This window comes from Candoia aspera, chromosome 1, assembly GCF_035149785.1.
Source record: "Candoia aspera isolate rCanAsp1 chromosome 1, rCanAsp1.hap2, whole genome shotgun sequence".
Classification (NCBI taxonomy): Eukaryota; Metazoa; Chordata; class Lepidosauria; order Squamata; family Boidae; genus Candoia; species Candoia aspera.
Genome location: NC_086153.1, coordinates 143,429,655 through 143,447,567, shown reverse-complemented (window position 1 = coordinate 143,447,567; position 17,913 = coordinate 143,429,655). Strand labels below are relative to the sequence as shown.

At 40.2% G+C, this 17,913-nt stretch overlaps 1 protein-coding gene across 3 annotated transcripts in view; it reads left to right on the top strand.

The window, feature by feature from the left end:
* Positions 1-331: 331 nt before the first annotated feature.
* The window catches only part of CYRIA (CYFIP related Rac1 interactor A), a 73,136-nt gene continuing 55,554 nt past the window's right edge, over positions 332-17,913 (top strand). For 2 of the 3 annotated variants that reach the window (XM_063314763.1, XM_063314728.1), the window contains exon 1: positions 332-622. The gene's annotated coding sequence lies outside the window, so the exon portion shown is untranslated. Of the gene's footprint in view, positions 623-775; positions 870-17,913 lie in introns of those variants that run through there. The other variant, XM_063314736.1, reaches the window with a different exon arrangement.

The window sequence follows — 17,913 nt, the reverse complement described above, 5'->3', positions numbered from 1 at the left end:
GCCATTAATACATTAAACATAAAGACATAGCATACAAATTGCTTTCTCGCGCGCGCGCGCTCGCACACGCTGCCAGGGAACCCGTTGCACTAATATCCTGTCATAGCTGGCTTGGCACTTAGATTGCAGCATTTATTATTCCATATCCATTTTTTTTCAACGTTGTGAGCGCGCCTTCTCACAACTTTTATTGGAGTGCTTAGCCAGAATCCGTTCTGGTTTCTTGTATGACATCCTTCACGTGCCACGCAGGGCTGAGCCGCGACAATCAACCATGAGCGCCGGTGCACGCGCGCGCCTCGGCTCCAGAGGGGGCTGCATTTGTGCCCCCTTGGCAAAGGAGGGAGGCGGCGGCTGTGGCGCTCGCCACTCGGGGAGGAAAGAGGGCCGCGCGCGCCCTGACTGACAGAGGCACGGAGCGCCTCCCCCCAGACGCCAAATACAGAGAGAAGGGAAAGAAGAAGCGGCTCCCGGGGAGTGTCCCGCCCGTCCGCGCCTCCTCCCTCATCATCACCTCCCTTCCCCCGCGTTTGCTGAGCTAAGTCGGGTCACTCTGGCGAGCGTCGGCTGGGCATGGCTCAGCATTTCCTTGTCTGCTGCGGGGCCGAGGCAAGGCGAGCAGGTAAGGGCAGCGGGCGCGGGAGCCAAGGGGTAGAGTCCGAGGAGCAGAGAGCCGCGGCTCTTCGCCCGGGTGAGGAAGGCGGGAGCGAGCGGGAGGGAGGGAAGGAAGGAAGGGGCCCGGCCTGCGATGCGCAGCCTGGTCTGGAGACCTCACTGCAAGCTGACGGGTGGGAGAAGAGCGCGCCGCGGGTGACTCGGAACGGACGCAGCTGCGCGGGAGTGGTTCCAGACCTCGCGGCTTGCATTGGGTACCGTATCTCTCAGTATTTAATCCAGGGTTGCTTTTCTTTTTGCGAAGCTGCGGATTGCCTTCCTATCACCATCTTTGATGAGACCCCACCTTCTCCGGGGAGTGCTTTCAGCTTTGGATGTACCTTGTCCACCCTCTCACGGCCAGGGCATTCCTTTCCCGTTGCATGTGTTACTCGTTGCATGTTTTGCCTCCCCCCTCCCCCGAAGGTTATTTCCAAGTAACGTGAACGGACTGAGAGTTGGACGGGGGTGGAAAAGACACCTGTTGCTGATTTGCCTGCTTTCCCTTCCTCCCTGCTGTGACCTCTGCTTCAACTGTGATTTGGAGGGAAAGGATTGTAGAGGTTGCCGTTCTTTTTCTGCCTCCCTCCACCCCCTTCGCAACGAAGTTATTCATGTCCCTGCGTGTGTGTGATGGTCCTCGGTTATGTTAGTTATAGGCCTTGGAGTGCTGGGCTGCCTTCTCAGTTCTCCTCATCCACCCTGTTGCAGGTGGAATGAATGACGTATTTTGCTTTTAAAATCAGTTTGGGTTTGATCTTGCTTCCTCCTGTCATGTGCAGCACCGGAAACCTCTTCATGGCAGTGGTGTTAATTTTTCGTGTTTGTGTGAGCTTTTTCTTCATGAATTCAGGTAGGCCTAAGGCCGCGTGTAGGGATTTTGCCTGATGGTGTGGGTTAAACTGACTGCATCCAGTTGCTCATGTGGGCTGGCAGAGCTTGAGAGAGATGTTGAATGAGATTCATATGTATTCTCGCTATAGGTACAGCTGATTTAAGATGATTGCAAGGGAGGACTGTGGCTGTCAAAAGCTCTTGCTGCTGCGTGGTAGGGGCTCCGGACCACAGTTTTAACATTTGGATATGGCAGCTGGGTGGACTTTGTTTTGAATGCCCAACTATAATGAGGCCATTGATGCCTTTGGGGGAAGGGGGCCCATCATGGAAAATGGATTTTTGTCCTATGGCAAAATTCATGATGCTTGCACACGGTCCAAGTTAGCAAAGAGTCATTTCAGATGTCCTGAAGGGATTCAGAAGGCTGTCCCCCAGAAAGTATATTATATGTATTCTGATGTTTTACAAACCTGTGATAGGGTTAGACCATGCCTAAAAGAGTATATTTTAAATGTATTAAGGATTAAACTGATATAAATACATGTCTTTGTTAGCATGTACTATAAATTAATAGCATGAAAATATTGTTCCACCTTTTTTATAAGGAGGTTCTATGGATGGATTTCCTGGTCTTTCTGTTTTTGTTGCAGACATCAAATTTGATTGAAGTGGTAGTGTGGGAAAGACGTCAAAGTGTTGTTGTTTTTGTTTAGTTTCCTCAGTCCAGATGTTCTGTGTCAAGAGCTGGTATTTGCTACCTCCTTCTCCTCCACCCCAGAAAGCTTTTGGTGGAGGTGGGATTTTGACCAAGGGAGGTAACTCTTAAATATTGTTTCACCCACCTCCGTTAAATTCCGTTTTTTTTTAACAGCAAAAATGTCAGGTTACAGGTTATAGCTATAATTTAGCCTGCTTCAGTTGCTTGGTTGTTATTGTTGTTTACATCATACACATTTCCTCATGTGTATTGAAAGACAGCTGACCATTGCAGTACAACTTACTTCTTCATTGTATCTTAGGTGGTTTGCTAATTAGGACACTATGGACCTGAAATTTCAATATAGTGTTGTGCAGTTATCACGCCAGTTAATGTGTGTGTGAGCCTCTGCCTAGCACCCTTCTTTTATCTCATGGAATTAAACTCATTGTTGAAATCAGAATATTACTGGTACAGAATCAGTTCTTTAGCAGCATCTCTCAACAATTATATGAATGCCAGATTTGTCACTCCCTTTGCTCTTTGCATTAAGCAAATAGCTATTAATTAAGATTTTTTTTTAAGTTATTACTTTACTTTGGCCCCTTTGCTTTGAAATGTTTTTGAAAAAGCAGGACTTGGCAGAGTTTGTTCTGCCTCCATATAACTTGCATTCCACTCTTAGTCATGAATGTTAAAATCTTCTTAGTTCTTAAAACAAAGTTTGGATTCAGGAGTTAAGACTTTTAAGAAACTTACAAATACAATAAAAGTTTTCTTTTGGAGAGTATCATGAGTTGATAATGTGGCTGAGATCCTTTCTAGTGGTCATGACTTATTTGGGTCATAGTGATGCCTTTTAGTGCCAACAAGGGTTTCAGTGTTCCCACTTTGTCATTAACCAAGAGATGGAAAAATCCATTTCCCAGACAGTTTGTTGTCTTCTGCCAGGCCATTCTAGAGGGACAAGGCCAGAAGAAAGTTGTAGCATGAAGATTATTGATGAGGAGAGCAAGCAAATGCCGTTCAATTAGTATTATGTTTTAGGTGAACCATTTTCTGCTTTAGCATTTGGATTTTCTCTTTTCTATATCTATAGTGAGCAAAGGGAGCCCAATTCTGAGCGTGTGTTTATTTTTCTTTATATGTTCATATTAACATATTTCATATGTTTGTTTATTTATTAGATTTTTACTCCACCTTTATATAAAAAGTGCTGTTATACCGAAAAAATTATTTCAGATACATTACTTTTCCAACCGGAAATGCAAAAATCTGGCATTGATTGGCACCCATTTTACTCCTAAAATGAAAAACTATATCTTAATAACTTTTTTCAGCCTATTTACCTTTTGCTTGTTATTAAAAGTAGATGTGACACAACTAGATTCTTTCCTTATCTAAAATAACACAATTTTACGTTGTATATATGGGAGGCTCTGTAACAACTGTGTTTTGAGTACAATCCCTTTTTTCTGTTTGCACATTAATACATTTCTTGGGGTATTGACTTTGGGCTTGTTTTTATTATTTCTCTTTGCCAAATTTAGTTGTACAGAATTCTGTGTGTTATTTAGGATATTGTTCTCCTATCATCACTATATTCAGCTTTATAATATACAGGAATAACTAAGTATATAAAATGACAACTGCATAAGGAACTCTTTTAAAAGTACTTTCTCTTTTCATATTCTCTTATTCTTAGTATTCTATCTTCACTTCACATACCCTGGCCACCTCTTCTCATTCTCCTATCTTTGTACAGAAATAAATGGTGGTGGTGGGAGAGAAAATATAAGATAGATAGATAGATAGATAGATAGATAGATAGATAGATAGATAGATCGATCTTGAAGCAAACCTGCCATATATGCACCTTTGTTCCTGGCCTTCTGGAAGAATTTAAAAACCTGGTTCTGCCGCCTTGCCTGGGATAGGAAGGGCAACAGCTCTTCCTGTGGGTGGGTGGTGCCATAGTGCCCTCCCCATTGAATGAGAGCTTTTTGCCACAGTGGATCTTATATCTATTTATTTATAATGATAGTTTGCATTGTAAATTAGGTTTTATGGTTTTAAATTGTTTATTTTGTTGTAAACCGCCCAGAGTTCCCCCTTTGGGGGGAGATGGGTGGTGACAGAAATTTGAAATACAAACGAACAAACAAACATCTTTCGAACGTAAGAGAAAGCTTACTTTTCTCCTTTGTTGTGTTAGTGCAGCTTTCCCTAAGTTGGTACCATTCAAGTTTCTGTGTTAGTACATAAATTTGGTTCATGTTTACTTTGTGAATGGCAAGAAAGTCAAAATGAAATCTCTCTTACTGTGTGTACTTGTGTATAAGCCGACCCTCACATTTTTAACCAAAATACCATGGAAAATGTGCCACCTGTAGATAATCCAACCTTCAAAATGTTTGTATGTTTTAATTTTCATAATTGGCTTATCCACAGGGGCACATTTTTCATGCTATTTTGGTTAAAAATGTGAGGGTCAGCTTATATGCGAGTATATACGGGTACTTTAAAAAGGTATTACCGTATATACTTGCAGATAAGCCCATCTGTGGATAAGCTGAATCCTATTTTTGGGGTGTATTTTTGGAACCTAAAATCCTTGGCTTGTCCACGAGTATATACAGTATTTCTCCCATCCTATAATTTGGGTTTGTTTGTTTTTTTACATTTAGGCAATTTTAAATTACGAACTTGACCTATGCTCAGAGTGTATATTGCAGTGTATATTCTGCATTAAGAGTTCCTTATTAAGAATACACTCTGCATGAAATTATGCTGCCCTGTGTGGACAGATCTTCAGTCTGAGGCTTCTCTTGGACTTCCAGCTTGTGCTCAAAAGTAGGTGGGTAGCTGGAAGGGCCTTTGAACCACTCAGTTGTGGCTGTTTCTGAAATGTGAGGTAATAAGGATACTCACTTACATCCTTATCATCTCACACCAGGATTACTGCATTTCACTGTAGTTGGTTATATCCCTGAAGAATGGAATCATTTGAAAGCTGATCCAGAATGTAGCAGCCTGGGTAGTAATGAGTTCAATGTGTTTTACCCATGTAACACCTCTACTGTGTGAGCTGCGCAGGTTACCAATAAACTTCTGGGTGCAATTCAAGGTGTGTGTTGTTGTCTGTAAAGCCGTCTGTGGCTTAAGATGGGATATCTTTGAGACCACCTACTGCCCATTCTTTTGAGGAACTTGCTATGCATACCTATCCAAGGGAAAGTTGATACCAGGTTTCCAAGGGCACACCTTTTTGTGGCAGTTTGGAATCAGCCCTGCCCCTGTTAGTATTCTGGAAGGCAGTGCAGATCTGCTTTTTTGGAGAGCCTGTGGAGAAGGAATGGAATGTTAATTATGGCTCCCTAGGATGTGATGTCAAGTGATGGGATGAGAGAGTGGTGCTAATATGACTGATGTTCTCATTTTGCATATCTTAAACGAGAATTACTGAACTGAAGAATTTCCTGAGTTTGTTGCTTTATCAATAAATCTGGGGATTATGTTGTTTCATTTCCTATACCACTGCTCCACACACTAACTGTACCAGTGTGACAGCATTGGAATTATCCTGTTTCTTATTTCTAATTCAGAGAATGGCAGGTTGCACTGCAGCATATTTGTTGGATGTAAGAAAGTGAAGGATCCTGAACCCAAATGCACTTATAAGCAACTAACTATCAGAAACTTCTGGGAGCAGTGCTGGTGTTTTACAAGATTCTAGTGTTTATGTTCTAGTATGACAACTTTAATATTTTGGGACTGCATTTTGGTTTGCAGTGATAGTAGTAATTCACAGTTGCTCAGCTGGTACTTCTTATCCTAGCTGCATAAACATGAAAGATATTCTATTATAAGCTTCACTACACTACAGTGTACTTTTATTACTTAGGTATAATTTTAGGATTGTTTGTAGCCAGTCTACTTGAGTATTTTTTTTTCCTTCTGGCTTTGTAAAACTCAATTCTCCACATCTGTCTCACATTAGTTAACTTTTGGAATATATAATAGCATGCTGTAATTAAAATTGGAAGCTCATTGGAGGAAAACTAGTTGGCTTGCCATATGCAGTGTTGAGCAACATCTAGTCCTCCAGGGATTATTGGACTGAAACATCCATCATCCTTAATCATTGGGCATTCAGACTAGTGCTGATGCGAATTGGAATTGAACAATATTGGTGGACCATAACTTGCCTATCTCTGGCATAATGGCAGTAATTGTTCCAAAATCAAGCAGGGTTTTTATATATAATTCTTTTACTCCAAATCTAGGGAATACAGTAGAATCTTGGTTAACTGGCACCCATGGGGATTGGTAGATGCCGGATAAATGTAGTTTCTGGTTGCTTGAGGGTTACTATTAAAAATAGGCGCACCAAGTTTGGGCTTACCTTTCTGCTAGAGAGGGATCGGCAGATCCCCTTCTGGCAGAAGGGTGGGTTTGGGCTTACCGTTAAAAAGGTGGGTTTGGGCTTGCTGTGTGGTCTGGTCTGGTCCCTTTCTGGCAGATGGGTGGGTTTGGGCTTACTGTTAAAAAGGTGGGTTTGGGCTTGCCTTTCTGCTGGAGGGGATCGGATCGGCACGGCACGCCAAGTTTAAACATAACTTTCTGCAAAAAAATTATTTTATTTACATTTTTATTTAACATATTATTTCTCCATTTTTGTGCCGGTTGCTTGAGTTCCAGTTAACTGAGATTCTACTGTATATGAATTCTTTGCAAATATGCATGCTTCCAGAATCACATTTTTATTAGTCAAAGATTATTGTCACAAAAGATACCAAGTGACTTCACTCATGCCTTTTTATATGAATGAACTAACCCTAAAACAGAGATACTATCCGTTCCAACTTTAATTCATGTCAAAATATTCAATTACCAGACTTGCTGTACAGTGTATGCAGGAAATAAACGTTTGTTGTAGAAAAAGTAACCCAAACTAGCCAAATATCGGTTACAGTATATGCTTGCTGTTAATTAGTTATTTTCCTATTTCAGTGTTTTATATTTCTTTGTTTTCTGTTTTGCAGATATTTGCTTTCTTATCATCCTATTGACCCGGTTTAAAATTGATAGTGTCTCTTTTAATTTGACCCAATTTCGTTCATGCATTTTCTGCCCTCTAGTAAATTTTGAGTTATTTTATTACTCATACTGGATATACTACTGAATATTGTAATATCCTAATTTCAAATTTATGGAGAAAATCTATGTGGTCTCTAGGAGTTGAAAATGACTTGATGGCACATGATCAACCAAATTCGGTTAATCAGTGAAGTGTATTTGAACTTGTTCTTTAATATGACTGCAGTTCTGATTTTCAAATCAGAGAATTAGATTGTTATGAGCAATTAAAAAAATGACTGAAATGTTTAATTAACAAAGTATTTATCTGGATTTTGCCCAGTGTTTTAAATATATGAGATGCTGGTGTTTTAAAACTTTGTTCTTTGTACCATCTTCTGTGTTTCATGTTGATGAACAGAAGATATAGAAAACATTTAAAATGCTTTTGTTATAATTCATTATCATATTTGAATTAGGGTATTAGTCAAGATGTAAGTCAGTGGTTCCCACCCTGAGTTCACAGTGATGTATTGGAGGAGCTGAATACAAGTTCCATAACAAAAGTTTATTGATTGCCCGCTCACCTGGCAGTCAAGAGTTTTGGATAGACAACTGGTTGAGAAAGATTTTGGTTTGTTTTTTTACCTTAAAAGTGGTTTGGAGGCTGCGCATATGTTCATTGTTGCTTTAACAGGCTGCAGGTTTAAAAGCTGCAGCCATTTTGATTTCTGTAGGAAAAAGGATCTAACTTCCTATTTTACTGTAGCAAGTACATAAGTTGACTTGATGCTGTACCAGACGGGAGGATTTTAATATTCAGCAGATTTATGTTCTACAGATGCAAAACACTCATCCTATTAAAGATATTTTTGTTGAGAAATAAGCAATCAACACACAGCATTTCTGTTACGCACAAAAATGAAGTAGCTGTTGCAAGATGAAGTACTTGTAAGACTATTTAAGATGCATCAGTACTGTATTAGTGTCCATTGATTCAAAGTTTTAACTGTCTATTAATTTATGTTGTTTATTTGTTTAGTCGCCTCCGACTCTTCGTGACTTCATGGACCAGCCCACGCCAGAGCTTCCTGTTGGTCGTCAACACCCCCAGCTCCCCCAGGGACGAATCCATCACCTCTAGAATATCATCCATCCACCTTGCCCTTGGTTGGCCCCTCTTCCTTTTGCCCTCCACTCTCCCTAGCATCAGCACCTTCTCCAGGGTGTCCTGTCTTCTCATTATGTGGCCAAAGGATTTCAGTTTTGCCTTTAATATCATTCCCTCAAGTGAGCAGTCTGGCTTTATTTCCTGGAGGATGGACTGGTTTGATCTTCTTGCAGTCCAAGGCACTCTCAGAATATTCAAAACACTGGTGGAAATGGTGCTTCAAAGCCTCACCAGTATGAGACAGGCTATTCATCTTTGTTACACAGTTCAAAGTCAGCAGCAGTGGGATCCACTATCTTCCATATTGGTGTGACCACATCAGTTTATCCAATTTTTGTCCAAATTGTACACCTATTTGAAAAACAAGTTCACTTCCTTAGAATTTTAGTAAATGTAGGGCTCTTTTGAACTCAAGGCAGGGCAATTTTGGATGAATCTTAAAGGTTCTTTTATTTTTGAACTGTAGATGTTTTTATTCTTGCATAAACTTATATTTATTGGAATTATCATGATGAAGTGAGAGTTTTGGGAGAAAGAATTGAAGTGGCAGCTAACATAAAACAAAATATATGGATTACAAGCAACTTAGAAATTCATCCAGTAGTAGAAATGGTTCCGCTATTGTGAATATTATATAATAGCAGTGGCTATTTGCACTATGGTTAAATTCACCTATGTGTCGTTCACTCTCCTGACAGATACACATAATGAATAAAGTTACCCCTAGTAGTTATCGCTTTCATTGTTATTCAGTTGCTATAATAGTTACACAGATCTATAGACCATCAAGCTATGACAGTCTAATTGAGCAGGTACAGCACTTGAGAAAATGGAGACAGTGCACACTGGGCCTTCCACTGAAAAATTATTGAACGTGATGTAAATAGAACAGCAACAGTAACATCTTCATAGTTTATGATAATATTGGCATTTCTAGTTTGCTCTGGAAATACAGAATTTAACTATACTTCAGTTATTAAAGTTTATGTTGTGGAAGGTAGCTTGTGATACCACTGATAATGTTTCAAGTACCATGGTAAAAAAATCCCATTTTTCTTTATATACAGGACATTTTTTATGCTGTACATCTTTTGTAGTTAACATGTTTTACTTATTTATTTCATAGGATTTGTATGCTTCCCTAATCATAGTATTATTAGTGAGAGATAAAATTTTCTTTGGTGCATGTTTAGGAAATGACAAATTTGGAGTTACTGTATTCATGTTTTTTATTATTTAACTATCATATTTGTGTCACATTTTCTTTCATTGCAAAGTGTCATTCTTTTATCACATTTTTATCACATCTCATGCTTTATCACATCTAAAATATTTTATGGTTGTGAGTTTCCAAGAAGTATGGCTCAGGAGTAAACTTATTCCCATGGTATCCTTGATGGTATTAATAATATTAATTCATTTATCTTAAACTATAATATTATTGATATATAAAGTGAAATGTTCTTTCTCTCTTTGACATATTTAAAATAGGATAGAATTTAGGATTCCTTCAGCTTCCTTTGCTCTTTCGTAAACTTAGCTCTTACTATAGTTTTTCACCTTTAGCATTTAGATGGCTAGTTTCCAAAGAAGAGCAGTGTGTTTGTTATAATATTTCTCTGTAGAGCCAAGGTTTTTTAAACACCCTGTGACAATTATCATGGAATTCGGCAGTGTGGATGCAACAGCTGAACCACTGATATTAGCTACAGTTGATTTATTGAGAGAGAGGAATATGTTCTTAAATATCATTATTCCTTTCATATTATTTTAGGAATGGAGTTACAGAGGACACTTTATCTGCATGTGTAGCAAAGTTAGGAGTATTTGAATAGCATTAGCTATCATGCATTCAGATGAAAGCATTTTCATATGGGAGGTCTCTTCCAGAAGAAAGTATGTGATTCATTGTCTTTCTTTGTAGGGTGCTTTTGATTTCCTAAGTCTACAGCAAGATGTCAGTATGGGATCCATGAAGTATAAATTTAGAGTGCCTGGTAGAAAAAAAAATGAGCACAGGTAGGAAAAAAAACAAGAGATGAAACATAGCTTTTAATTCAAGAATACAAAGTTTCTTGTAATGAAGCTTATGGAAGATTCAAGACAGATGAAAGGAAGGTCTTCTAATAACAAAGACACCACCACTCTTAACACTTGTTGTAGCGGAACATGAATGGGGCATTCTGTAGCATTTATGTTGTTATCAGCCACAGTGGGAACAGAATGTTAGACTACATGAACATTTGGTCAGATTCTGCCAGATTCTTATGATTTTCTACATGAAGCAGAACAGACATTCTAAAGTGGGAGAAATGATTGGTTATCTCACAGTACATGAAAATTGTGGTGAAAAAAGCAAGATTTGCAACTATTAAATTATTCAAATCTCAGCATTTCTAGAACATACCTAATCTGATGTGGTATAGTAACTACAAAACTGAGTGCACAATGTTTCTGCGTGGTTTGCTAGACAAGCCATAATGGCCTGGTTTGCACATACTATTAAAACTGTGGTAGTGAGTTCACACGTTGTATAAGCCCAGAACAAATCACATGGCTTAGTGTAATATGTACAGCCAGCCATTGACTCAGTCAGGATCCATATAGGAGCCTGGCTCTATTAGTAGCACTCACTGTTTAGGGTTGTGGACTGAGCTTAATAAAAATAAAAGGTAAGTATGTTATGATGATGAACATGGCAAAATCTCAATAGATGTATTAGGAATGAATATACAAAGATCAGAATTCCAGTATTCTTTGTTGTTGTTTATTCGTTTAGTCGCTTCCGACTCTTCATGACTTCATGGACTAGCCCATGCCAGAGCTTCCTGTTGCTCGTCAATACCCCCAGCTCCCCCAGGGACGAGTCCGTCACCTCTAGAATATCATCCATCCATCTTGCCCTTGGTCGGCCCCTCTTCCTTTTGCCTTCCACTCTCCCTAGCATCAGCATCTTCTCCAGGGTGTCCTGTCTTCTCATTATGTGGCCAAAGGATTTCAGTTTTGCCTTTAATATCATTCCCTCAAGTGAGCAGTCTGGCTTTATTTCCTGGAGTACGGACTGGTTTGATCTTCTTGCAGTCCAAGGCACTCTCAGAATTTTCCTCCAACACCACAGTTCAAAAGCGTCTATCTTCCTTCTCTCAGCCTTCCTTATGGTCCAGCTCTCACAGCCATATGTTACTACTGGGAATACCATTGCTTTAACTATGCGGACCTTTGTTGTCAGTGTGATGTCTCTGCTCTTAACTATTTTATCGAGATTGGTCATTGCTCTTCTCCCAAGGATTAAGCATCTTCTGATTTCCTGACTGCAGTCAGCATCTGCAGTAATCTTCGCACCTAGAAATACAAAGTCTTTCACTGCTTCTACATTTTCTCCCTCTATTTGCCAGTTATCAATCAAGCTGGTTGCCATAATCTTGGTTTTTTTGAGGTTTAGCTGCAAGCCAGCTTTTGCACTTTCTTCTTTCACCTTCATCATAAGGCTCCTCAGTTCCTCTTCGCTTTCAGCCATCAAAGTGGTATCATCTGCATATCTGGGAGTGTTAATGTTTCTTCCAGAGATTTTAACTCCAGCCTTGGATTCCTCAAGCCCAGCTTGTCTCATGATGTGTTCTGCGTACAAGTTGAATAGGTAGGGTGAGAGTATACAGCCCTGCCGTACTCCTTTCCCAATCTTAAACCAGTCCGTTGTTCCGTGGTCTGTTCTTACTGTTGCTACTTGGTCGTTATACAGATTCTTCAGGAGGCAGACAAGATGACTTGGTATCCCCATACCACTAAGAACTTGCCACAATTTGTTATGGTCCACACAGTCAAAGGCTTTAGAATAGTCAATAAAACAGAAATAGATGTTTTTCTGAAACTCCCTGGCTTTTTCCATTATCCATCGGATATTGGCAATTTGGTCCCTAGTTCCTCTGCCTTTTCTAAACCCAGCTTGTACATCTGGCAATTCTCGCTCCATGAATTGCTGAAGTCTACCTTGCAGGATCTTGAGCATTACCTTACTGGCATGTGAGTTGAGTGCCACTGTTCGATAGTTTGAACATTCTTTAGTGTTTCCCTTTTTTGGTATGGGGATATAAGTTGATTTTTTCCAGTCTGATGGCCATTCTTGTGTTTTCCAAATTTGCTGGCATATAGCATGACAGTATCAACTTGCAAGATTTTGAACTGTTCAGCTCGGATGCCATCGTCTCCTGCTGCCTTGTTATTAGCAATGCTTCTTAAGGCCCATTCAACCTCACCCTTCAGGCTCTAGCTCACTGACCACACCGTCAAAGCTATCCCCAATATTGTTATCCTTCCTATACAGGTCTTCTGTATATTCTTGCCACCTTTTCTTGATCTCTTCTTCTTCTGTTAGGTTCTTGCCATCTTTGTTTTTGATCATACCCATTTTTGCCTGGAATTTACCTCTGATGTTCCTAATTTTCTGGAAGAGGTCTCTTGTCTTCTTCCACTTCCACGCATTGCTTGTTTAAAAATAATTCCTTATCTCTTCTGGCTAACCTCTGGAATTTTGCATTTAATTGGGCATATCTCCCCCTATCACTGTTGCCTTTTGCTTTCCTTCTTTCTTGTGCTACTTCTAGTGTCTCAGCAGACAGCCATTTTGCCTTCTTGGTTTTTCTTTGGGATGTATTTTGTTGCCGCCTCCTGGACAATGTTGCGAACTTCTGTCCATAGTTCTTCCGGGACCCTATCTGCTAAGTCCAGTCCCTTAAATTGATTCTTCACCTCCACTGCATATTCCTTAGGAATATTAGTGAGCTCATATCTAGCTGATCAGTGGGTCTTCCCTAATCTCTTTAGTCTGATCCTAAATTGTGCAATAAGAAGTTCGTGATCGGAACTACAGTCAGCTCCAGGTCTTGTTTTTACCGACTGTATAGATGTCCACCACCTTTGGCTGCAAAGGATGTAGTCAATCTGATTTCGGTGTTGTCCATTTGGTGAAGTCCATGTATAAAGCCGTCTCTTAGGTTGTTGGAAGAGAGTGTTTGTTATGCAGAGTGAGTTGTCTTGGCAAAATTCTATCAGGCTATGTCCTGCTTTGTTTTGTTCTCCCAGGCCATGCTTACCTGTAATTCGAGGTGTCATTTGACTGCCCACCTTAGCATTCCAGTCTCCTGTGATGAAAATAACATCTCTTTTAGGCGTGTTGTCCAGTAGGTGCTGCAGATCCTCATAGAACTGCTCTACTTCAGCTTCTTCAGCATCTGTGGTTGGGGCATATATTTGGATCACTGTGATGTTAGATGGCTTGCCCTGAATTCGAAATGAGATCATTCTATCGTTTTTTGGATTGTATCCAAGCACTGCTTTAGCCACTTGACTATTAATTATGAAGGCTACTCCATTTCTTCTGTGGTCCTCTTGTCCACAGTAGTAGATCTGGTGGTCATCTGATGTGAAGTGGCCCATTCCAGTCCATTTCAGTTCACTGACACCCAAAATGTCTATCTTTGATCTTGATATCTCACCAATAACCACATCCAATTTGCCCTGGCTCATAGATCTTACATTCCAGGTTCCAATGGTGTGTTGATCCTTAGAACATCGGATTCGCCGTTCACCACCAGCACCGTCGGCCGCTAGCCGTCCTTTCGGCTTTGAGCTAGCTGTGTCATCACGTCTGGGGCTAGTTGAACTCATCCTCTGTTCCTCCCAGTAGCATTTTGACCATCTTCCGACCTGGGGGTCTCATCTTCCGATAGTATACCGACATATCTCTGGTTGTAGTGATCCATTTAGTTTTCACGGCAAGAATACTGGGGTGGGGTGCCATTACCGTCCCCAGGAATCGCATTTAGTCTGACCTCTCTGTCATGACCTCCCCGTCTTGGGTGGCCCGTCACGGTTTAGCCCATGGCATCATTGAGGTGCTCAAGCTCCAGCACCACGACAAGGTAACGATCCTTTGCAGTATTCTTGCAGTGATCTATTATGCAGTCACATTTGTGATATAGTGTGAAAATTACATTGACAAGCTGAAAAACAAGCAGAAAATGGCTTTTAAGTGCTTGGAATATGCATAAGAAAAGACAAGTTTTGCTTGTTTGCTTTTGTTAGGGGGTTTTTTGAAGCCATTTTATAAAATAGGACTGTGCAAATCCTTTGAAATAGATGCTCTGCAACATGCAGGAACATGTTTGAAGCTTCTTTTTGAATAAATGAAACAGTCATGTCTTTTTCCATGCCAGTGCAGCTATTTTTGTAAGCTGCTCCCAGCTGACTCTCCTTGCACCTGCATGTGAAGCAAAGTGACTGTGCGTGCACATTCATGCAAAGAGAGCTAGAAAGAGTTTTTGACATCACCGCGCAAGCCTGGAAAAACATATAGGTCGTTTATTGATTCAGTGGGAGGTGCTTTGTACCCACTCTCTTTTGAAGGATTTGTACTGCCCTATTATAAATTAACAATAAGCAAGGATATGCAAGTTGGTGCATTCTAGATGTTATAGACCACTATTTCCATAATTCTTTGTTTGGGACTGGCTGGTTGGGCTTGATTAGAGATGACATGCAAAACATTTGGAGAGCATCAGCTTGCCTATCCTTGATGCAAGCGGAACGAATATTGCCATGGCAAAACATTTTAAGGCATTTTATTCATGTTTTTATTAGTTTAGCTTAGAAAAATTCTGTACCATCCTTGAAATAGTAAATGATTAAAGCAATAATGTGGATTTAATTATCTCCAACAGCTTTCCTCAATATTTTCCCTCTCCAGATGTGTGACCTTAATTTCCCAGTCAGCATGGTCATCCTTGCAAATTTTGGGAGTTGAAGTCCACTCATCTAGCATGTCCTCAGATTAGGGTACAATTTTATTATGCTATTTATTATGTTTAATCATTTAAGCTTGTATTACAGCTATAGGTAATGGATTTTGACATGATTGTTCTGTATGTTGCATGATGAAGCTGTTGATCCAGTATTGTGGCTTCAAATTATTTTCAAATACAGGCAGTCCTTGCTTAATTATCCTAACTGGACCTGGAATTTCTAAGCAAAGCAGCCATTAGGTGAAATATCATGTGACTGCACCGCTTAGCAATGGGAGTTCTAGTAGTCCTGGTTGCAGTAATTAGGTGAAGACCTCATACTTCTCACACCCTGCCATGCTCACCTTCACTTCAGCTTTCCCTCACTTATCTCATCGCCCTGCACTCTGGCTCCACCTCCTAACCCTGCTGCCCCCCCAGCTGACCTTCGCCATCTTCTTCCTCCCACTGCTGAGGAGGTCCGCCTGGCCAAGGCAGCTGCTGGCCCTTCGCAAGGCCCTTGCACCTCAGCAGCAGGAGGAAGAAGACAGCGAAGGTGAGCCGGGGGCAGTGGGGGAAATGGGTAGGCCACAGAGTGCAGAGTGCAGGGCGGCCAGAAGGGCAGAGATGGCAGGGAAACAGGCAGGTAAGGGGAGTTGAAGTACATGCTACGGTCGTAAATGCGGTTGGGCTGCCAAGAACCTGAATTTTGATCATGTGACTGCAGGGGTGCTGCAATGGCCGTAACTTCAAGGACTGGTCATAACTGCCATTCATTCAGCACCGTCATAACTTTGAACGGTTGCTGATCGAATGGATGTTAAGCAAGGACTACCTGTAAGGAATTACGGATATTTTGAATAGATGCGTGTAGGATTGCTCTGCCAGAGCAAGATGAATCTTTGTCTTTTCAACAGTCCTTTAGTAGCTTACTACCAAGGGCTTATTTCAGTTTTGTATATTTTAAAAATGTGTTTTACAGCTGTTATCTTTTATAGATATAGATGATTGCTTGATTCTTGAAAGCAAAGTGGAGGAATCAACCATCACCCTTTCCACTGCTGCAATAGAGAGGTTGTAGAGGAGTACCACAGAGTGCAGCACCAGTGATGTAAGCATGGACACTGATGCTATTTATTTAACTCAGAAAACAGATTTTTTTTTCAAATTTAAATCTACATAAGAACAGGAACCTTTATTGACGTAGATACGTTGAGTGGTTTTCTTTAGTAACTTCTTTTGTTCAGACTGCTAAATATTTTTGGCATCCTCTAAAACTATCTTCATCCTATATTGTAAATCCCAATCCTGCTTCATTTTACAGTTAAATCTTTGGTAGATCATTATGTTCTTGCTGAAAGGACCAGAGAGCTGCTTCCTCTCCTGACATAATATATTTTCTTCCTTATCTTGAAAGTTCTTTTCTGAACACTTGCATTTTGTCTCCTCTTTGAATCCCGTTAGATTCTTTCTTTGTTGCCCATAATCCCCAATAGCAAAATTGGACTAAATTGTGCTGTCTTAATTTCTGAGTGCGTTCATTTTTCTATAATTCGTTGGAGTGTTTCCCTTTTGGCATAACAGTTGTGATTTTTGCTGCAACAAAGGATACTTCGCAGCATTCATGCCTGTATGAAAGGAGTAGAAGAAGTGAGACTTGTGGGGAAGGCTGAGCTTTGACCGTAGTGGCCGGCAGCTTGGCTAGCCACAGCAGAGATGGAGCTAGCTTGGAATTAGTATAGATCTCTTGAATTGGCAGATATGAAATCCACGTTTTTGCTTTTGTTATAGCAAAGTGATCTTACATGAGTCAACTAGTAAACCTATGCAAAAGTAATTATATTATATTTTTCATGTCAAGGACCATAGTAGGGAAGTAGGCATGGTGGACCTCCTTGTCCCTGCTGTATAGCACGTCTTTAAAGGGTACAGTAATTGAGCTTTGGGCATACTGACTAGGAATCTGTGATAGCTAGTTGCCAGTCCTGCCCCTGGGAGTGCCTTCTAACGGTTTGGGTCTTTCATGTAACCTCTCCTCTGTCGATATAGCTAGCATGCAGGCTGGATTAGTTTCCTCTTTACTGTCTGGCTTCCAGCAAAACTTCAGCAGACCAACAGATGCAAGAGGTGAAGTTTTCTTTGCGTGATTCTGTCTGAAACATTTTTTCTTGAGGTGTGTATAGTGCTATCTGCCACTGTCGCCTTACGCTTTTATTTCAGCATGCTTTTAATTAACGTATTAGTTCCATGATTTCATTATATGCTGTTAGTGGCTCTCTTTTTCACATTTTACAGTATAAGAATGACTGAAACGATAAAATTACATTAACCTTTATATTACCTTTTGTTATTTTCTTGATTTAAAAATGATTTTATCATAGCCTGTATGATTCCCGCATCCTTTTATGTTTTTTATTTTATTTTATTATTAGTGAATTTAATGAGCAAAAATGAAAACAGTACAACAGCAATGATGCAGACAAAAAGAAAAATGTATATATAGTAGTGATAAAAATGAACTAAAACTAAAACTTTTTAAAAAGGAAGAAGAAAAAAAATCATGTAATATATATGTGCGTGTTTCCAGCATCCTGAGTGTGTCAATTCACTGTATTTCCTTCCTAGTTTATGGGATGCAGGCAACAGTATGTTGGTTTCCAAGTCTTGCGTAGAACAGTGTGAGCTTTCTTGGAGTAAAA